General features: G+C 41.5%; 1 protein-coding gene and 1 non-coding gene across 2 annotated transcripts in view; one reads left to right on the forward strand and one right to left on the reverse strand.

Moving 5' to 3' along the window:
* The window catches only part of SLC22A3 (solute carrier family 22 member 3), a 662,601-nt gene that overhangs the window by 334,783 nt on the left and 315,875 nt on the right, over nucleotides 1–11,943 (reverse strand). The gene's annotated exons all lie outside the window — the stretch shown is intronic.
* Nucleotides 9,995–10,127, forward strand: LOC125996913 (small nucleolar RNA SNORA51). The gene has a single exon (XR_007491573.1). It is a non-coding gene; the product is annotated as a small nucleolar RNA SNORA51 (small nucleolar RNA).

Here is an 11,943-nt window from a genome sequence, read left to right on the forward strand (position 1 = left end):
TTGTACACATTCTCAACCAATTCAGCTACCTCCCTGTTGATTTTTATTCCCTTTGTTAATATAACATAAGGCTAGAAGCATGCGAGATCACTAGGAAGGACACAAAAAAGTAAAATTAGGGGTTGGAGAGATAGCACAGAAGTAGGGTGTTTGACTCAAGACAGACTCAAGTTCTATTCCCAGCATCCCATATGGTTCCCTGAGCCTGCCAGGTGCAGGCACAGTCATGAGTAATCCCTGAGTGCCACTGGGTGTGGCACAAAAGAAAAAAAAAAGGGCAAAACCCAAGGAAAACTACATATTTAAAAAATAATAGGGGGCAATGCAATCTTCGCTGGTAATTTCTAAAGCTTTATCTTACTATCATTAGTTTTTGTTTTGTTTAGAAACTGCTCCAGCTCTGTGCTCAGGATTACTCTTGGAGGGGCTCAAGGGACCATAAGAGATGCCAGGAATTGAACCTCAGTTAGTCATATACAATGCAAGTATCCCGCCTGCTGTACTGTCTCTCCAACCTCTTATGTAAAGATTTTTTTTCTCTGCACTCAGAAATTACTCCTAGCAAAAGCCAGCTCCCTGTGTGTGACACCAGGCGGGGAAAATCCACGAAAGTACACCGGCCCAGTGGGGCCCAACTGTGAAAAACTGTGAGTTTGACCTATATATGTCTGTCTACTGTCCTCTTGCGTGAAACTCTTGCGAGTGGGGCAAAAAGAGGCTCCAGAAAACTCACTCGCCCAGAGGCCATTTTCAGGGAGGGACTACAGAGCATGAAAACCAGCAAGACTTTGCAAAAGCCGGCTCCCTGTGTGTGACACCAGATGGGGAAAATCCACGAAAGTACACCAGTCCAGTGGGGCCCAACTGTGAAAGACTGTGAGTTTGACCTGTATATGTCTGTCTACTGTCCTCTTGCGTGAAACTCATGCGAGTGGGGCAAAAAGAGGCTCCAGAAAACTCACTCGCCCAGACGCCATTTTCAGGGAGGGACTACAGAGCATGAAAACCGGCAAGACTTTGCAAAAGCCGGCTCCCTGTGTGTGACACCAGACGGGGAAAATCCACGAAAGTACACCGGCCCAGTGGGGCCCAACTGTGAAAAACTGTGAGTTTGACCTGTATATGTCTGTCTACTGTCCACTTGCGTGAAACTCTTATGAGTGGGGCAAAAAGAGGCTCAGAGGAGCACGGCCGCTCCGCTTCGCTACGCGGCCGTGCACTCTTTCTAAGGAAAGAACACCATTGCAACAAAAAGGAAAAATTACACTAAGAACGGTGCTATATCACAGAAGCAAACATTTCTCTCTGGACTGTCTTCTCTGTTGCATGCTTGGGCCTAAGATTTGACCCAGTGTGAGGCTTCATCCACGGAGGACTCCCCTCCCTTAGAGGCAAGTCAGCCAATCCAGAAAGGGAGGAGCCAGAGGAGTGTGCTGCCTGCATCATATAGAAAATGAATACCACCACAACACGTAGAAAAACCCACAATACAAGTGTGACAATGGGGAAACAACGCAGGCCAGCATCAGACATAGAGAATGAAGATGACAATTCTGAGGACCAGATAATGACCAACCAACTAATCAACCTCTCAGATAATGACTTTAGACTAGCAATATGGAAGATGCTCAACGGACTCCAAGAAACCATGGATCGAGTTGAACAGAACACTAATAAGAACCAAGAAAATATGAAGACAGAAATCACAAACCTCCAAACTGAAATAACATGTCAACTAACAGGACTGAAAAAGTCAGTAAACGAAGTGAATGACAAAATGGATAAGCTCTGGGAGAGGGTATCAGAAGCTGAGAATAGACTTGGTGCTGTGGAAGATGAGATACATAACAATTCCATACAGCAGGAGAGATTAGACAAAAAACTTAAAGCAAATGAGCAGACAATGGAAAAATTAGTCAAAGAATGGGAACAGATGAAAATAGAAGTCTATGATAAGATCAACAGAAACAAGTTAAGAATCATTGGAGTCCCAGAGACTCAGGAAGAAAATTTCCAGGAAGAATCAACTGTCAAGAACATCATTAAAGAGAAACTTCCAGAGCTAAAGAATATATGTGATCAAATCCTGCATGCCCGAAGAGTACCAACCAAAAGAGACCCCAGAAAAACCACCCCAAGACACATCCTAGTCACAATGACAAATCCCACAGATAGAGACAGAATTCGGAAAACAGCAAGATCAAAAGGGGAAATCACGTTCAAGCAAGCTTCCCTGAGATTTACAGCAGACCTGTCACCAGAAACACTCAATGCCAGAAAGCAGTGGTGGGATATTGTGACAAGACTGAATGAAATGAATGCTTCACCCAGAAAACTATACCCAGCAAAACTCACTTTCCAGTTTGACGGAAGAATACATGCTTTCACAGACAAAAAACAGCTCAGAAACTTCACAGACACAAAACCAGTCTTAAGAGAAAAACTGAAAGACCTAATCTAAGACAAGACTACCCAAAAGACACACCAAATTTCGAAATAAAGATGGCGTTAAATCCCAGGACAATTCTTTCTCTCAACGTCAATGGACTAAATGCACCAGTTAAGAGACACAGAGTGGCTAAATGGATCAAAAAACTCAATCCAACCTTCTGCTGCCTACAAGAAACGCACCTGAATAGTCAGAACAAACATAGACTCAAAATAAAAGGCTGGAGAAAAATTATCCAAGCAAACAACACCCATAAAAAAGCTGGAGTGGCCATACTAATATCAGATAATGCAAACTTTATACTCAGGAAGGTTGTAAGGGACAAAGATGGACATTTTCTATTAATCAAGGGGTACGTAGAGCAGGAAGAATTCACTCTCCTAAACATATATGCACCGAATGAGGGGCCAGCAAAATATTTAATACAACTGTTGACAAATCTGAAAAATAATATCAACAACAACACAATAATTGTGGGGGACCTTAACACGGCTTTGTCAACACTGGATAGGTCAACCAGACTGAAACCCAACAAGAATATACTAGACCTGAGGAGAGAAATGGAAGAAAGAGGCCTAGTGGATATATATAGGACACTCCATCCCCAGAAACCTGGATATACATTCTTCTCCAATGTACATGAGACATTCTCCAGGATAGACTACATGCTGGCACATAAAACATACATCCATAAGATCAAGAGGATAGAAATTTTGCAGACTACCTTCGCTGACCACAAGGCTCTGAAATTATTTGTGAACTCCAAAGGGACTCAGAAAACACTTTAACACCTGGAAGTTAAACAGCGTCATGCTCAATAACCAGTGGGTCCAAGATTAAATCAAAGAGGAAATCAAAAGGTTCCTGGAAACAAACGACAATAAAGACACAAACTATCAGAACTTATGGGACACAGCAAAAGCAGTACTGAGAGGAAAATTTATAGCTTTGCAAGCACACATCAGGAAGGAAGAATGAGCTTACCTGAGTAGCTTAATGACATAGCTAATAGAACTAGAAAATGCTCAACAAAAGGACCCAAGAATAGGAAGACAGAAGGAAATAACAAAGCTGAGAGCAGAAATCAACGAAGTGGAAACCCAAAAAACTATCCGAAAGATCAACGAAAGCAGAAGTTGGTTCTTTGAAAAAATAAACAAGATTGATAGACCACTGGCAAACCTAACAAAGAAAGAGAGAGAGAGAAACTTGATAACTCGTATCAGGAATGAAAAAGGAGAGATCACTACTGATATAACAGAGATTCAAAGGGTAATCAGAAACTACTTTGAGAAACTCTACACCACAAAAATTGAGAACCTGGAAGAAATGGATAAATTCTTGGACTCTTATAATCTTCAACTGTTGAAGGAAGAGGATGTAGCATATCTAAACACCCCCATCACCATTGATGAAATTAAAACAGTAATCAAATGTCTGCCGAAAAACAAAAGCCCAGGTCCAGATGGATTCACTAATGAATTCTATCAAACTTTCCAAGAGGAACTACTGCCAATCTTGGCAAGACTCTTTCATGAAATTGAACAAGCAGAAACACTTCCAAATAGCTTTTATGAAGCCAACATCACCTTGATACCTAAACCAGACAGAGATGTTACAAAAAAAGAAAATTACAGACCAATATCGCTGATGAATGCAGATGCAAACATCCTCAACAAAATCCTGGCAAATAGGATTCAATGCCTCGTTAAGAAGATCATCCACTACGATCAAGTAGGTTTCATCCCAGGAATGCAAGGCTGGTTTAACATCCGTAAATCTATCAACATAATACACAACATCAATAACAAGAAAAATAAAAACCACATGATATCAATAGATGCAGAGAAAGCATTTGATAAGGTCCAACACCCATTCTTGATCAAAACTCTCAGCAAGATGGGAATGGAGGGAACCTTTCTCAATATAGTGAAGGCCATCTACCACAAGCCAGTGGCAAAAATTATCCTCAATGGAGAAAAACTAAAAGCCTTCCCTCTAAATTCTGGCACAAGACAAGGCTGTCCTCTCTCACCACTCCTATTCAACATAGCACTGGAAGTACTTGCTATAGCGATTAGGCAAGAAAAGGATATCAAGGGAATCCAGATAGGAAAGGAAGAAGTCAAGCTCTCACTGTTTGCAGATGACATGATACTCTACTTAGAAAACCCTAAAGACTCTATCAAAAAGCTTCTAGAAATAGACTCATATAGCAAAATGGCAGGCTACAAAATTAACACACAAAAATCAATGGCCTTTCTATACACCAATAGTAATAAGGATGAAATGGACAGTAAGAAAACAACCCCATTCACAATAGTGCCACACAAACTCAAATATCTTGGAATCAACTTGACTAAATATGTGAAGGACCTATACAAGGAAAACTATAAAACTCTGCTCCAAGAAATAAGAGAGGACACTCGGAAATGGAAACATGTACCCTGGTCATGGATTGGCAGGATTAACATCATCAAAATGGCAATACTCCCCAAGGCATTATACAGATTTAATGCTATCCCTCTAAAGATACCCAGGACATTCTTCAAAGAAGTGGATCAGACACTTTTGAAATTCATTTGGAACAATAAACACCCTCGAATAGCTAAAGAAATCATTGGGAAAAAGAATATGGGAGGAATTACTTTCCCCAACTTTAAACTGTACTACAAAGCAATAGTTATCAAAACAGCATGGTATTGGAATAAGGACAGTTCCTCAGATCAGTGGAATAGGCTTGAATACTCAGAAAATGTTCCCCAGACATACAACCACCTAATTTTTGATAAAGGAGAAGGAAATCCTAAATGGAGCAGGGAAAGCCTCTTCAACAAGTGGTGTTGGCACAATTGGATAGCCACTTGCAAAAAATTGAACTTAGACCCCCAGCTAACATCATGTACAAAGGTAAAATCCAAATGGATTAAAGACCTCGATATCAGCCCCCAAACCATAAGATATATAGAACAGCACATAGGCAAAACACTCCAGGACATTACAGGCATCTTCAAGGAGGAAACTGCACTCTCCAAGCAAGTGAAAGCAGAGATTAACAGATGGGAATATATTAAGCTGAGAAGCTTCTGCACCTCAAAGGAAATAGTGCCCAGGATACAAGAGCCACCCACTGAGTGGGAGAAACTATTCACCCAATACCCATCAGATAAGGGGCTAATCTCCAAAATATACAAGGCACTGACAGAACTTTACAAGAAAAAAACATCTAACCCCATCAAAAAATGGGGAGAAGAAATGAACAGACACTTTGACAAAGAAGAAATACACATGGCCAAAAGACACATGAAAAAATGTTCCACATCACTAATCATCAGGGAGATGCAAATCAAAACAACGATGAGATACCACCTCACACCCCAGAGAATGGCACACATCACAAAGAATGAGAATAAACAGTGTTGGCGGGGATGTGGAGAGAAAGGAACTCTTATCCACTGCTGGTGGGAATGCCGTCTAGTTCAACCTTTATGGAAAGCGATATGGAGATTCCTCTAAAAACTGGAAATCGAGCTCCCATACGATCCAGCTATACCACTCCTAGGAATATACCCTAGGAACACAAAAATACAATACAAAAACCCCTTCCTTACACCTATATTCATTGCAGCACTATTTACCATAGCAAGACTCTGGAAACAACCAAGATGCCCTTCAACAGACAAATGGCTAAAGAAACTGTGGCACATATACACAATGGAATATTATGCAGCTGTCAGGAGAGATGAAGTCATGAAATTTTCCTATACATGGATGTACACGAGATCTATTATGCTGAGTGAAATAAGTCAGAGAGAGAGAGAAAAACGCAGAATGGTCTTACTCATCTATGGGTTTTAAGAAAAATGAAAGACACCCTTGTAATAATAATTTTCAGACACAAAAGAGAAAAGAGCTGGAAGTTCTAGCTCACCTCAGGAAGCTCACCACAAAGAGTGATGAGTTTAGTTAGGGTAATAACTACATTTTGAACTGTCCTAATAACGAGAATGTATGAGGAAAATGGAGAGCCTGTCTAGAATACAGGCGGGGGTCGGGTGGGGAGGAGGGAGACTTGGGACATTGGTGATGGGAATGTTGCACTGGTGATGGGTGGTGTTCTTTACATGACTGAAACCCAAACACAATCATGTATGTAATTAAGTTGTTTAAATAAATTTTAAAAAAAAGTCAATAGTAGCACAAGTATAGTAAAAATTAATACTCTGAAGCAGAAGTTTTCTAATAGCTCCCTTTTCAGAAGAAAAAGAATGAATAGCTGCCTTCTTGAATCGAACTAACTGAAATGCCCCAAGTTCACCTGAATCGACCACTGTCACCAGTATCTCAACTTTGCCCACCAGAGGGCAGTATGGCCCCACTTTGGGAAGACTTAAGTTGGGACTTGTTTGACAATCAGAAAAAATTCTGGTTTCTGAAGGTTTTGTTTCTTGCAGACAGACCATTTTTCAAACGACAGGAACATTTATCCAGGGCACTAAATGAATTCTTTTCCCACCCACCAGGCTCGTTAACTTAATAATGTAACCATTGGAAGGAACCATAGAACAAGCCAAAAACAGGGCTGGAAGAGTGGGTAGCGTTTGCCTTGCAAGCGACTTTCCTCGATTCAATCATCAGCATCCAATATGGTGTCCCGAGCCTGCCAGGAGTAACTTTTGAATGCAAAGCCAGGAGTAACCCTTGAGCGCCCCCCCCCCACCTGTGGGCTCAAAACAAACAAACAAACAAAAAAGAGCAGGCCAAAAACTAAAAAAAACTGAGGAGAGAAGACAATCGGCAAGAAGACAGCAAGGACCTCATAGGCCCTACCAGTAGCACAGGCAGGTGGGAGCAAGTTGTTCAAGCAGAGGAAGGCGAAGGCGAGGGCAAGGGCAGGGATCAGAGCTGTGAGGTGAAGCCATTACCTCTGCTTCGAGTGTCAGCATTTTCCCTGAGCTGGTTTGTACTGGAAAAACTATTGAAACTGCATGTAACTTGTCAGATTTCTCACAAGTGCATTTCCCAAAGCTAAAGCATTTATTTGGTATGCCTGGTGCTTGCAAACCCAAAGTTACTTATAACAGTTTCACCTTTTTTGGGGAGGGGACACATCCTGTGAAGCTCAGGGGTTACTCTTGGCTATACGCTCAGAAATCAGTCCTGGCTCGGGGGACCATGTGGGACACCGGGGATGGAACAAGTTCGGTCCTGGACTGCTGTATGCAAAGCAAACCCACTACTGCTCTGCTATCACTCAGGCTCCAAAAGCTTCACTTTATAATAGGATCACCCCTCATTCCAGGAAAGATGAAACTATTTCCCCAGGGTTGGAGAAATAGGCCAGGACGTAAGGCTCTTGACTTGCACAGAGTCGACTGGGATTCGATCCATTGTTCTCCTTATGTTCTCCTGAGTCCTTTTAGGAGTCATTTCTGAATATAGAGCCAGGAGCAAGACCAGAGCACCACTGGATATGGCCCCAAACCCAAAATCTGATTAGCAAAAAAAAAAAAAAAAAAAAAAAAAAAGAAACTGTCAGTAGTTCTATTATATGGATGTTAGGGGTGTAGTAGATTTTACTTTTAATTCACATCTTTGAAATCATTTCTCCTTTTATCACTTTTGTTTTTTGTCAAAGAGCAAGAGGCTTTATGCTAAAAGTATCCCAAAGGTAGATTCTGTTCTTAATCTGTTAATCTGTTCACTAGATATAGTGAATTATAGACCTGTTCTCATTTTTAACCTTTATGAGTTATTTATTGCCTAAAAGATGGGAATTAAGTAGAGGCCAACAGGACAGATATCTGAGATAAATTTGTATTTGTTTTGATACTTCTGCCATAGCTTTTTTTTTGGGGGGGGGGCCACACCCGGCGTTGCTCAGGGATTACTCCTGTCTGCTCAGAAATAGCTCCTGACAGGCACGGGGGATCATATGGGACACCGGGATTTGAACCAACCACCTTTGGTCCTAGATCGGCTGCTTGCAAGGCAAATGCCGCTGTGCTATCTCTCCAGGCCCCGAGAAAGGAACTCTTATTCACTGCTGGTGGAATACTGTCTGCTTCAACCTTTGTGGAAAGCAATATTGGAAAACAATATCCAAAAGCTGGAAGTTGAGCTCCCATATGATCCAGCTATACCACTCCTAGGGATATATCCTAGGAACACAAAAATACAATACAAAAATCCCTTTCTCACACTTATATTCATTGCAGCATTGTTTACAATAGCCAGACTCTGGAAACAGCCTAGATACCCCTCAATAGATGAATGGTTAAAGAAACTATGGTATGGAATATTATGCAGCTGTCAAAAGAGATGAAGTCATGAAATTTTCCTATATATGGATATATATGGAATCTATTATGCTGAATGAAATAAGTCAGAGGGAGAGAGATAAACACAGAATGGTCTCCCTCATCTATGAGTTTTGAGAAAAATGAAAAACATTTGTATGATTCTCAGAGACAACATACAGGAGGACTGGAGGGTCTAGCTCCTGATATGAAGCTTACCACAGGAATCGTTTAGTGCAGTCACAGAAATAATTACACTGAGAACTATCATAACAAAATGTGGCTGAATGAGGGAAGTAGAAAGCCTGTCTAGAGTACAGACTGGTGTGGGGTGGGAAGGACAGTTGGGATATTGGTCATGGGAATGTTGCACTGGTGAAGGATTTATATATATATAAATTAAAAAAAGAGATAAGGCCTTATAGAGGCATGCAGCATGCATGTCTCCATTTATTAGGGAAGCACTCACCAGACATGGCTTTTGGCTTTCCTGGTGCAGTGCCTAATTTTCCTCCCAAGAAATATCTGCCAGAAGGCCCTATGGAGAAGTCAATCATTGACCCTTGCGTGGATTACTGGCTATATTTCTGACATGGCTGTGACATTATATTTCTCTTTTCCTTTTATTTGATTTTTGTCTCCTTTTCTACTACAGAAATTCGGCCTTAGCTATCCTGCAGTCACAAAGAAATTTCAGTACCAAAGAAAGTCCGCCAAAAGCTCCCCACTGGCTATTTATTTGTAACTCTTAGATCGAGTTTAGCCTCGCACCAGCAACTTGTTTTTCTGGGTCTAGCTCCATTATGGTAAACTATAATTTCCATCCCCCCAAATCCATTTTCCAGCCACTGCAAAAACATTGCTTGCAGAACCAGGTTTTCTCCTCCTGTTTCTTGAAAAACCTGTTTTTTGCTAACCCAGCTTATGTTTCCCTTTACCTCTAGCAGGGCTCTTTCTCACCTACATTGGGTAGTTGTTTGATATGTAGATTCTAGGGTCCAGTACCATTGTGTTGTCCCTCTTAACGATCCTCTGCCCTTTGTTTCCCTGAAATTACCTTGCATACCAAAGTTGTGCTTAAAATGTCATCAGCTGAAAAGTAAAATTCATCTCTCGTCTCATGGACGTGGGTCCCCATACAATGCATTTTGTGTGGCCTCAATTATTTCATACTTCACATTCGTCCGCCTCATGTACCCACTTTCTTTCGTGAAGGTTTTGCTTAGGGACAAGACGTCTGCAGCAAGGCCTCCCAACTCTTACCACAGGCTGTGTTCTTTACACTGACTGTATAGAAAGAGGAGGTACAGTAAATGCACCCCATATACACCTCAACACGGGCCCTTTGCCTGGTCTGAATTGTGGATTGGGGGGCAAAAAAATAATAAAATAAAATATAAATAACAAAGAAGACATAAACAAAAGGAAATGGGTAAATTGGAGTATTCTATCGAGATATTGTCATAATGAGCACTTTATATAGTATCTAGTATAATTGAGCACTGAGGAGTAACATTAGAGTGTCCACCTTTTGTTTCTAAGAACCACTGTGGACAAAGAAGCTGAAGAGTTATTATTATTTTTTTCTTTTTTTGGTTTTTGGGCCACATCTGGTAACGCTCAGGGGTTACTCCTGGCTATGTGTTCAGAAGTTGCTCCTGGCTTGGGGGACCATATGGGACACCGGGGAATCGAACCGCGGTCCGTCCAAGGCTAGCACAGGTAAGGCAGGCACCTTACCTTTAGCGCCACCGCCTGGCCCCTGAAGAGTTATTTTATACCTGGTAAAATTAAAGCATTAAAACATATTATTGTAATCACTGCAGCTGGAGCCCCTGGCTTCCAATCATATTCTGCACCTGGTTCTGTGTATAATTAGGACATTACTGTAGGCCTTTGTAGTTAGAGGTTGATTGCATACCTGTTCTCTCTAAACTGCTGTTTCTGTTGTTGCTGGTTTATGATATAGTGGATAGTTGGGACTTTGTGTTGCCCCACTTCCACTTGATTTGAACTTTTCTCCATGTGATATGCTGACACATATGGTGTTTGGAGTTTCTACCTTTTTGACCCTTGTATATGTTCATGGAGTATTATATGTATATGTGATATACATTCTAAATACCTTAGACAAGTGCTATCATTCTGTAATTATCCCTCTTCTTCTGGCTTAGTTCATTTCACATATTTTCTAGATCCATCTATGTTGCTGTAAAATCCACGATTTGTTTTGTTTCTAACTGATACGTAGTACTCCATTGTGTATCACATCTTCATGATCCACTCATCTATAACAATACTCTTGATAGCGTTTTAGGTGGACATTGTTTGAGCACAGATCCCTTCACCTGTGCCCCTACCCCTTCTCCAATGTCCTACTGCCCTCTCAATTGTCCAAATTCTTCCTTACATGCTAACACAGGTGATGTAAAAAGTTGCAATATCTGCACAGATGAGACCGGAATGACAATCTTCAAACACAATTCTCCACTGCATTGATATCTTGGAAACCTTCTCTAACACTTGAACAGGATAACTTGCTGGTCTGCAAATTTTTCATTTTAAGAGCTGAAATGGTGGTGGGGTTAAACCTGATGATGCTCAGGTGTTACTCTTGGCTACGCACTCAGGAATTCATCCTGATAGTTGTCTGAGGACCATACAAGGATGCCAAAATTTGAACTGGGTCTGGTACATGCGAGGCAAACACCCTCCTCTGTTAGACCAATCACTTCTCTCTCCTTTGACAGTCTCCATTTTTAAATCCATGAAAGAATTTGAACAGGCTGAACTTTTCCTCAGACAAGGAAGTTCAAGGCTGGGAGACTGGCATGACTGCAGCCAGGGCAACAATCATGCTGCCAACCCCTTGAGGCCATGGAACCTTCTCAACAAAGCCAGCACCAGTGCTTCCAGAGTTTGCATTTTTGCTGTCCCTGCCCTCCAGATGTAAATCCAGAGTTGCTATCAGGGAGCCATAGGAGTACGAACCTCACAAGTAGGGATGAAATTGCAATGAAAGCTTCCCACACCCATGATACCCATGACACCCCCTGGGTCTCCAGAACTCTCCTAGGTTTGCCCCACCCCATTCTGAACATATGTGGGACTTCACACCACTATGAATTCCCCCATGACTACTAAAGTCTGAACAATGAGCAAAGCCTCCCCTACATTCCTTATACGCTCACTAAG

This window comes from Suncus etruscus, chromosome 18, assembly GCF_024139225.1.
Source record: "Suncus etruscus isolate mSunEtr1 chromosome 18, mSunEtr1.pri.cur, whole genome shotgun sequence".
NCBI classification, from domain to species: domain Eukaryota; kingdom Metazoa; phylum Chordata; class Mammalia; order Eulipotyphla; family Soricidae; genus Suncus; species Suncus etruscus.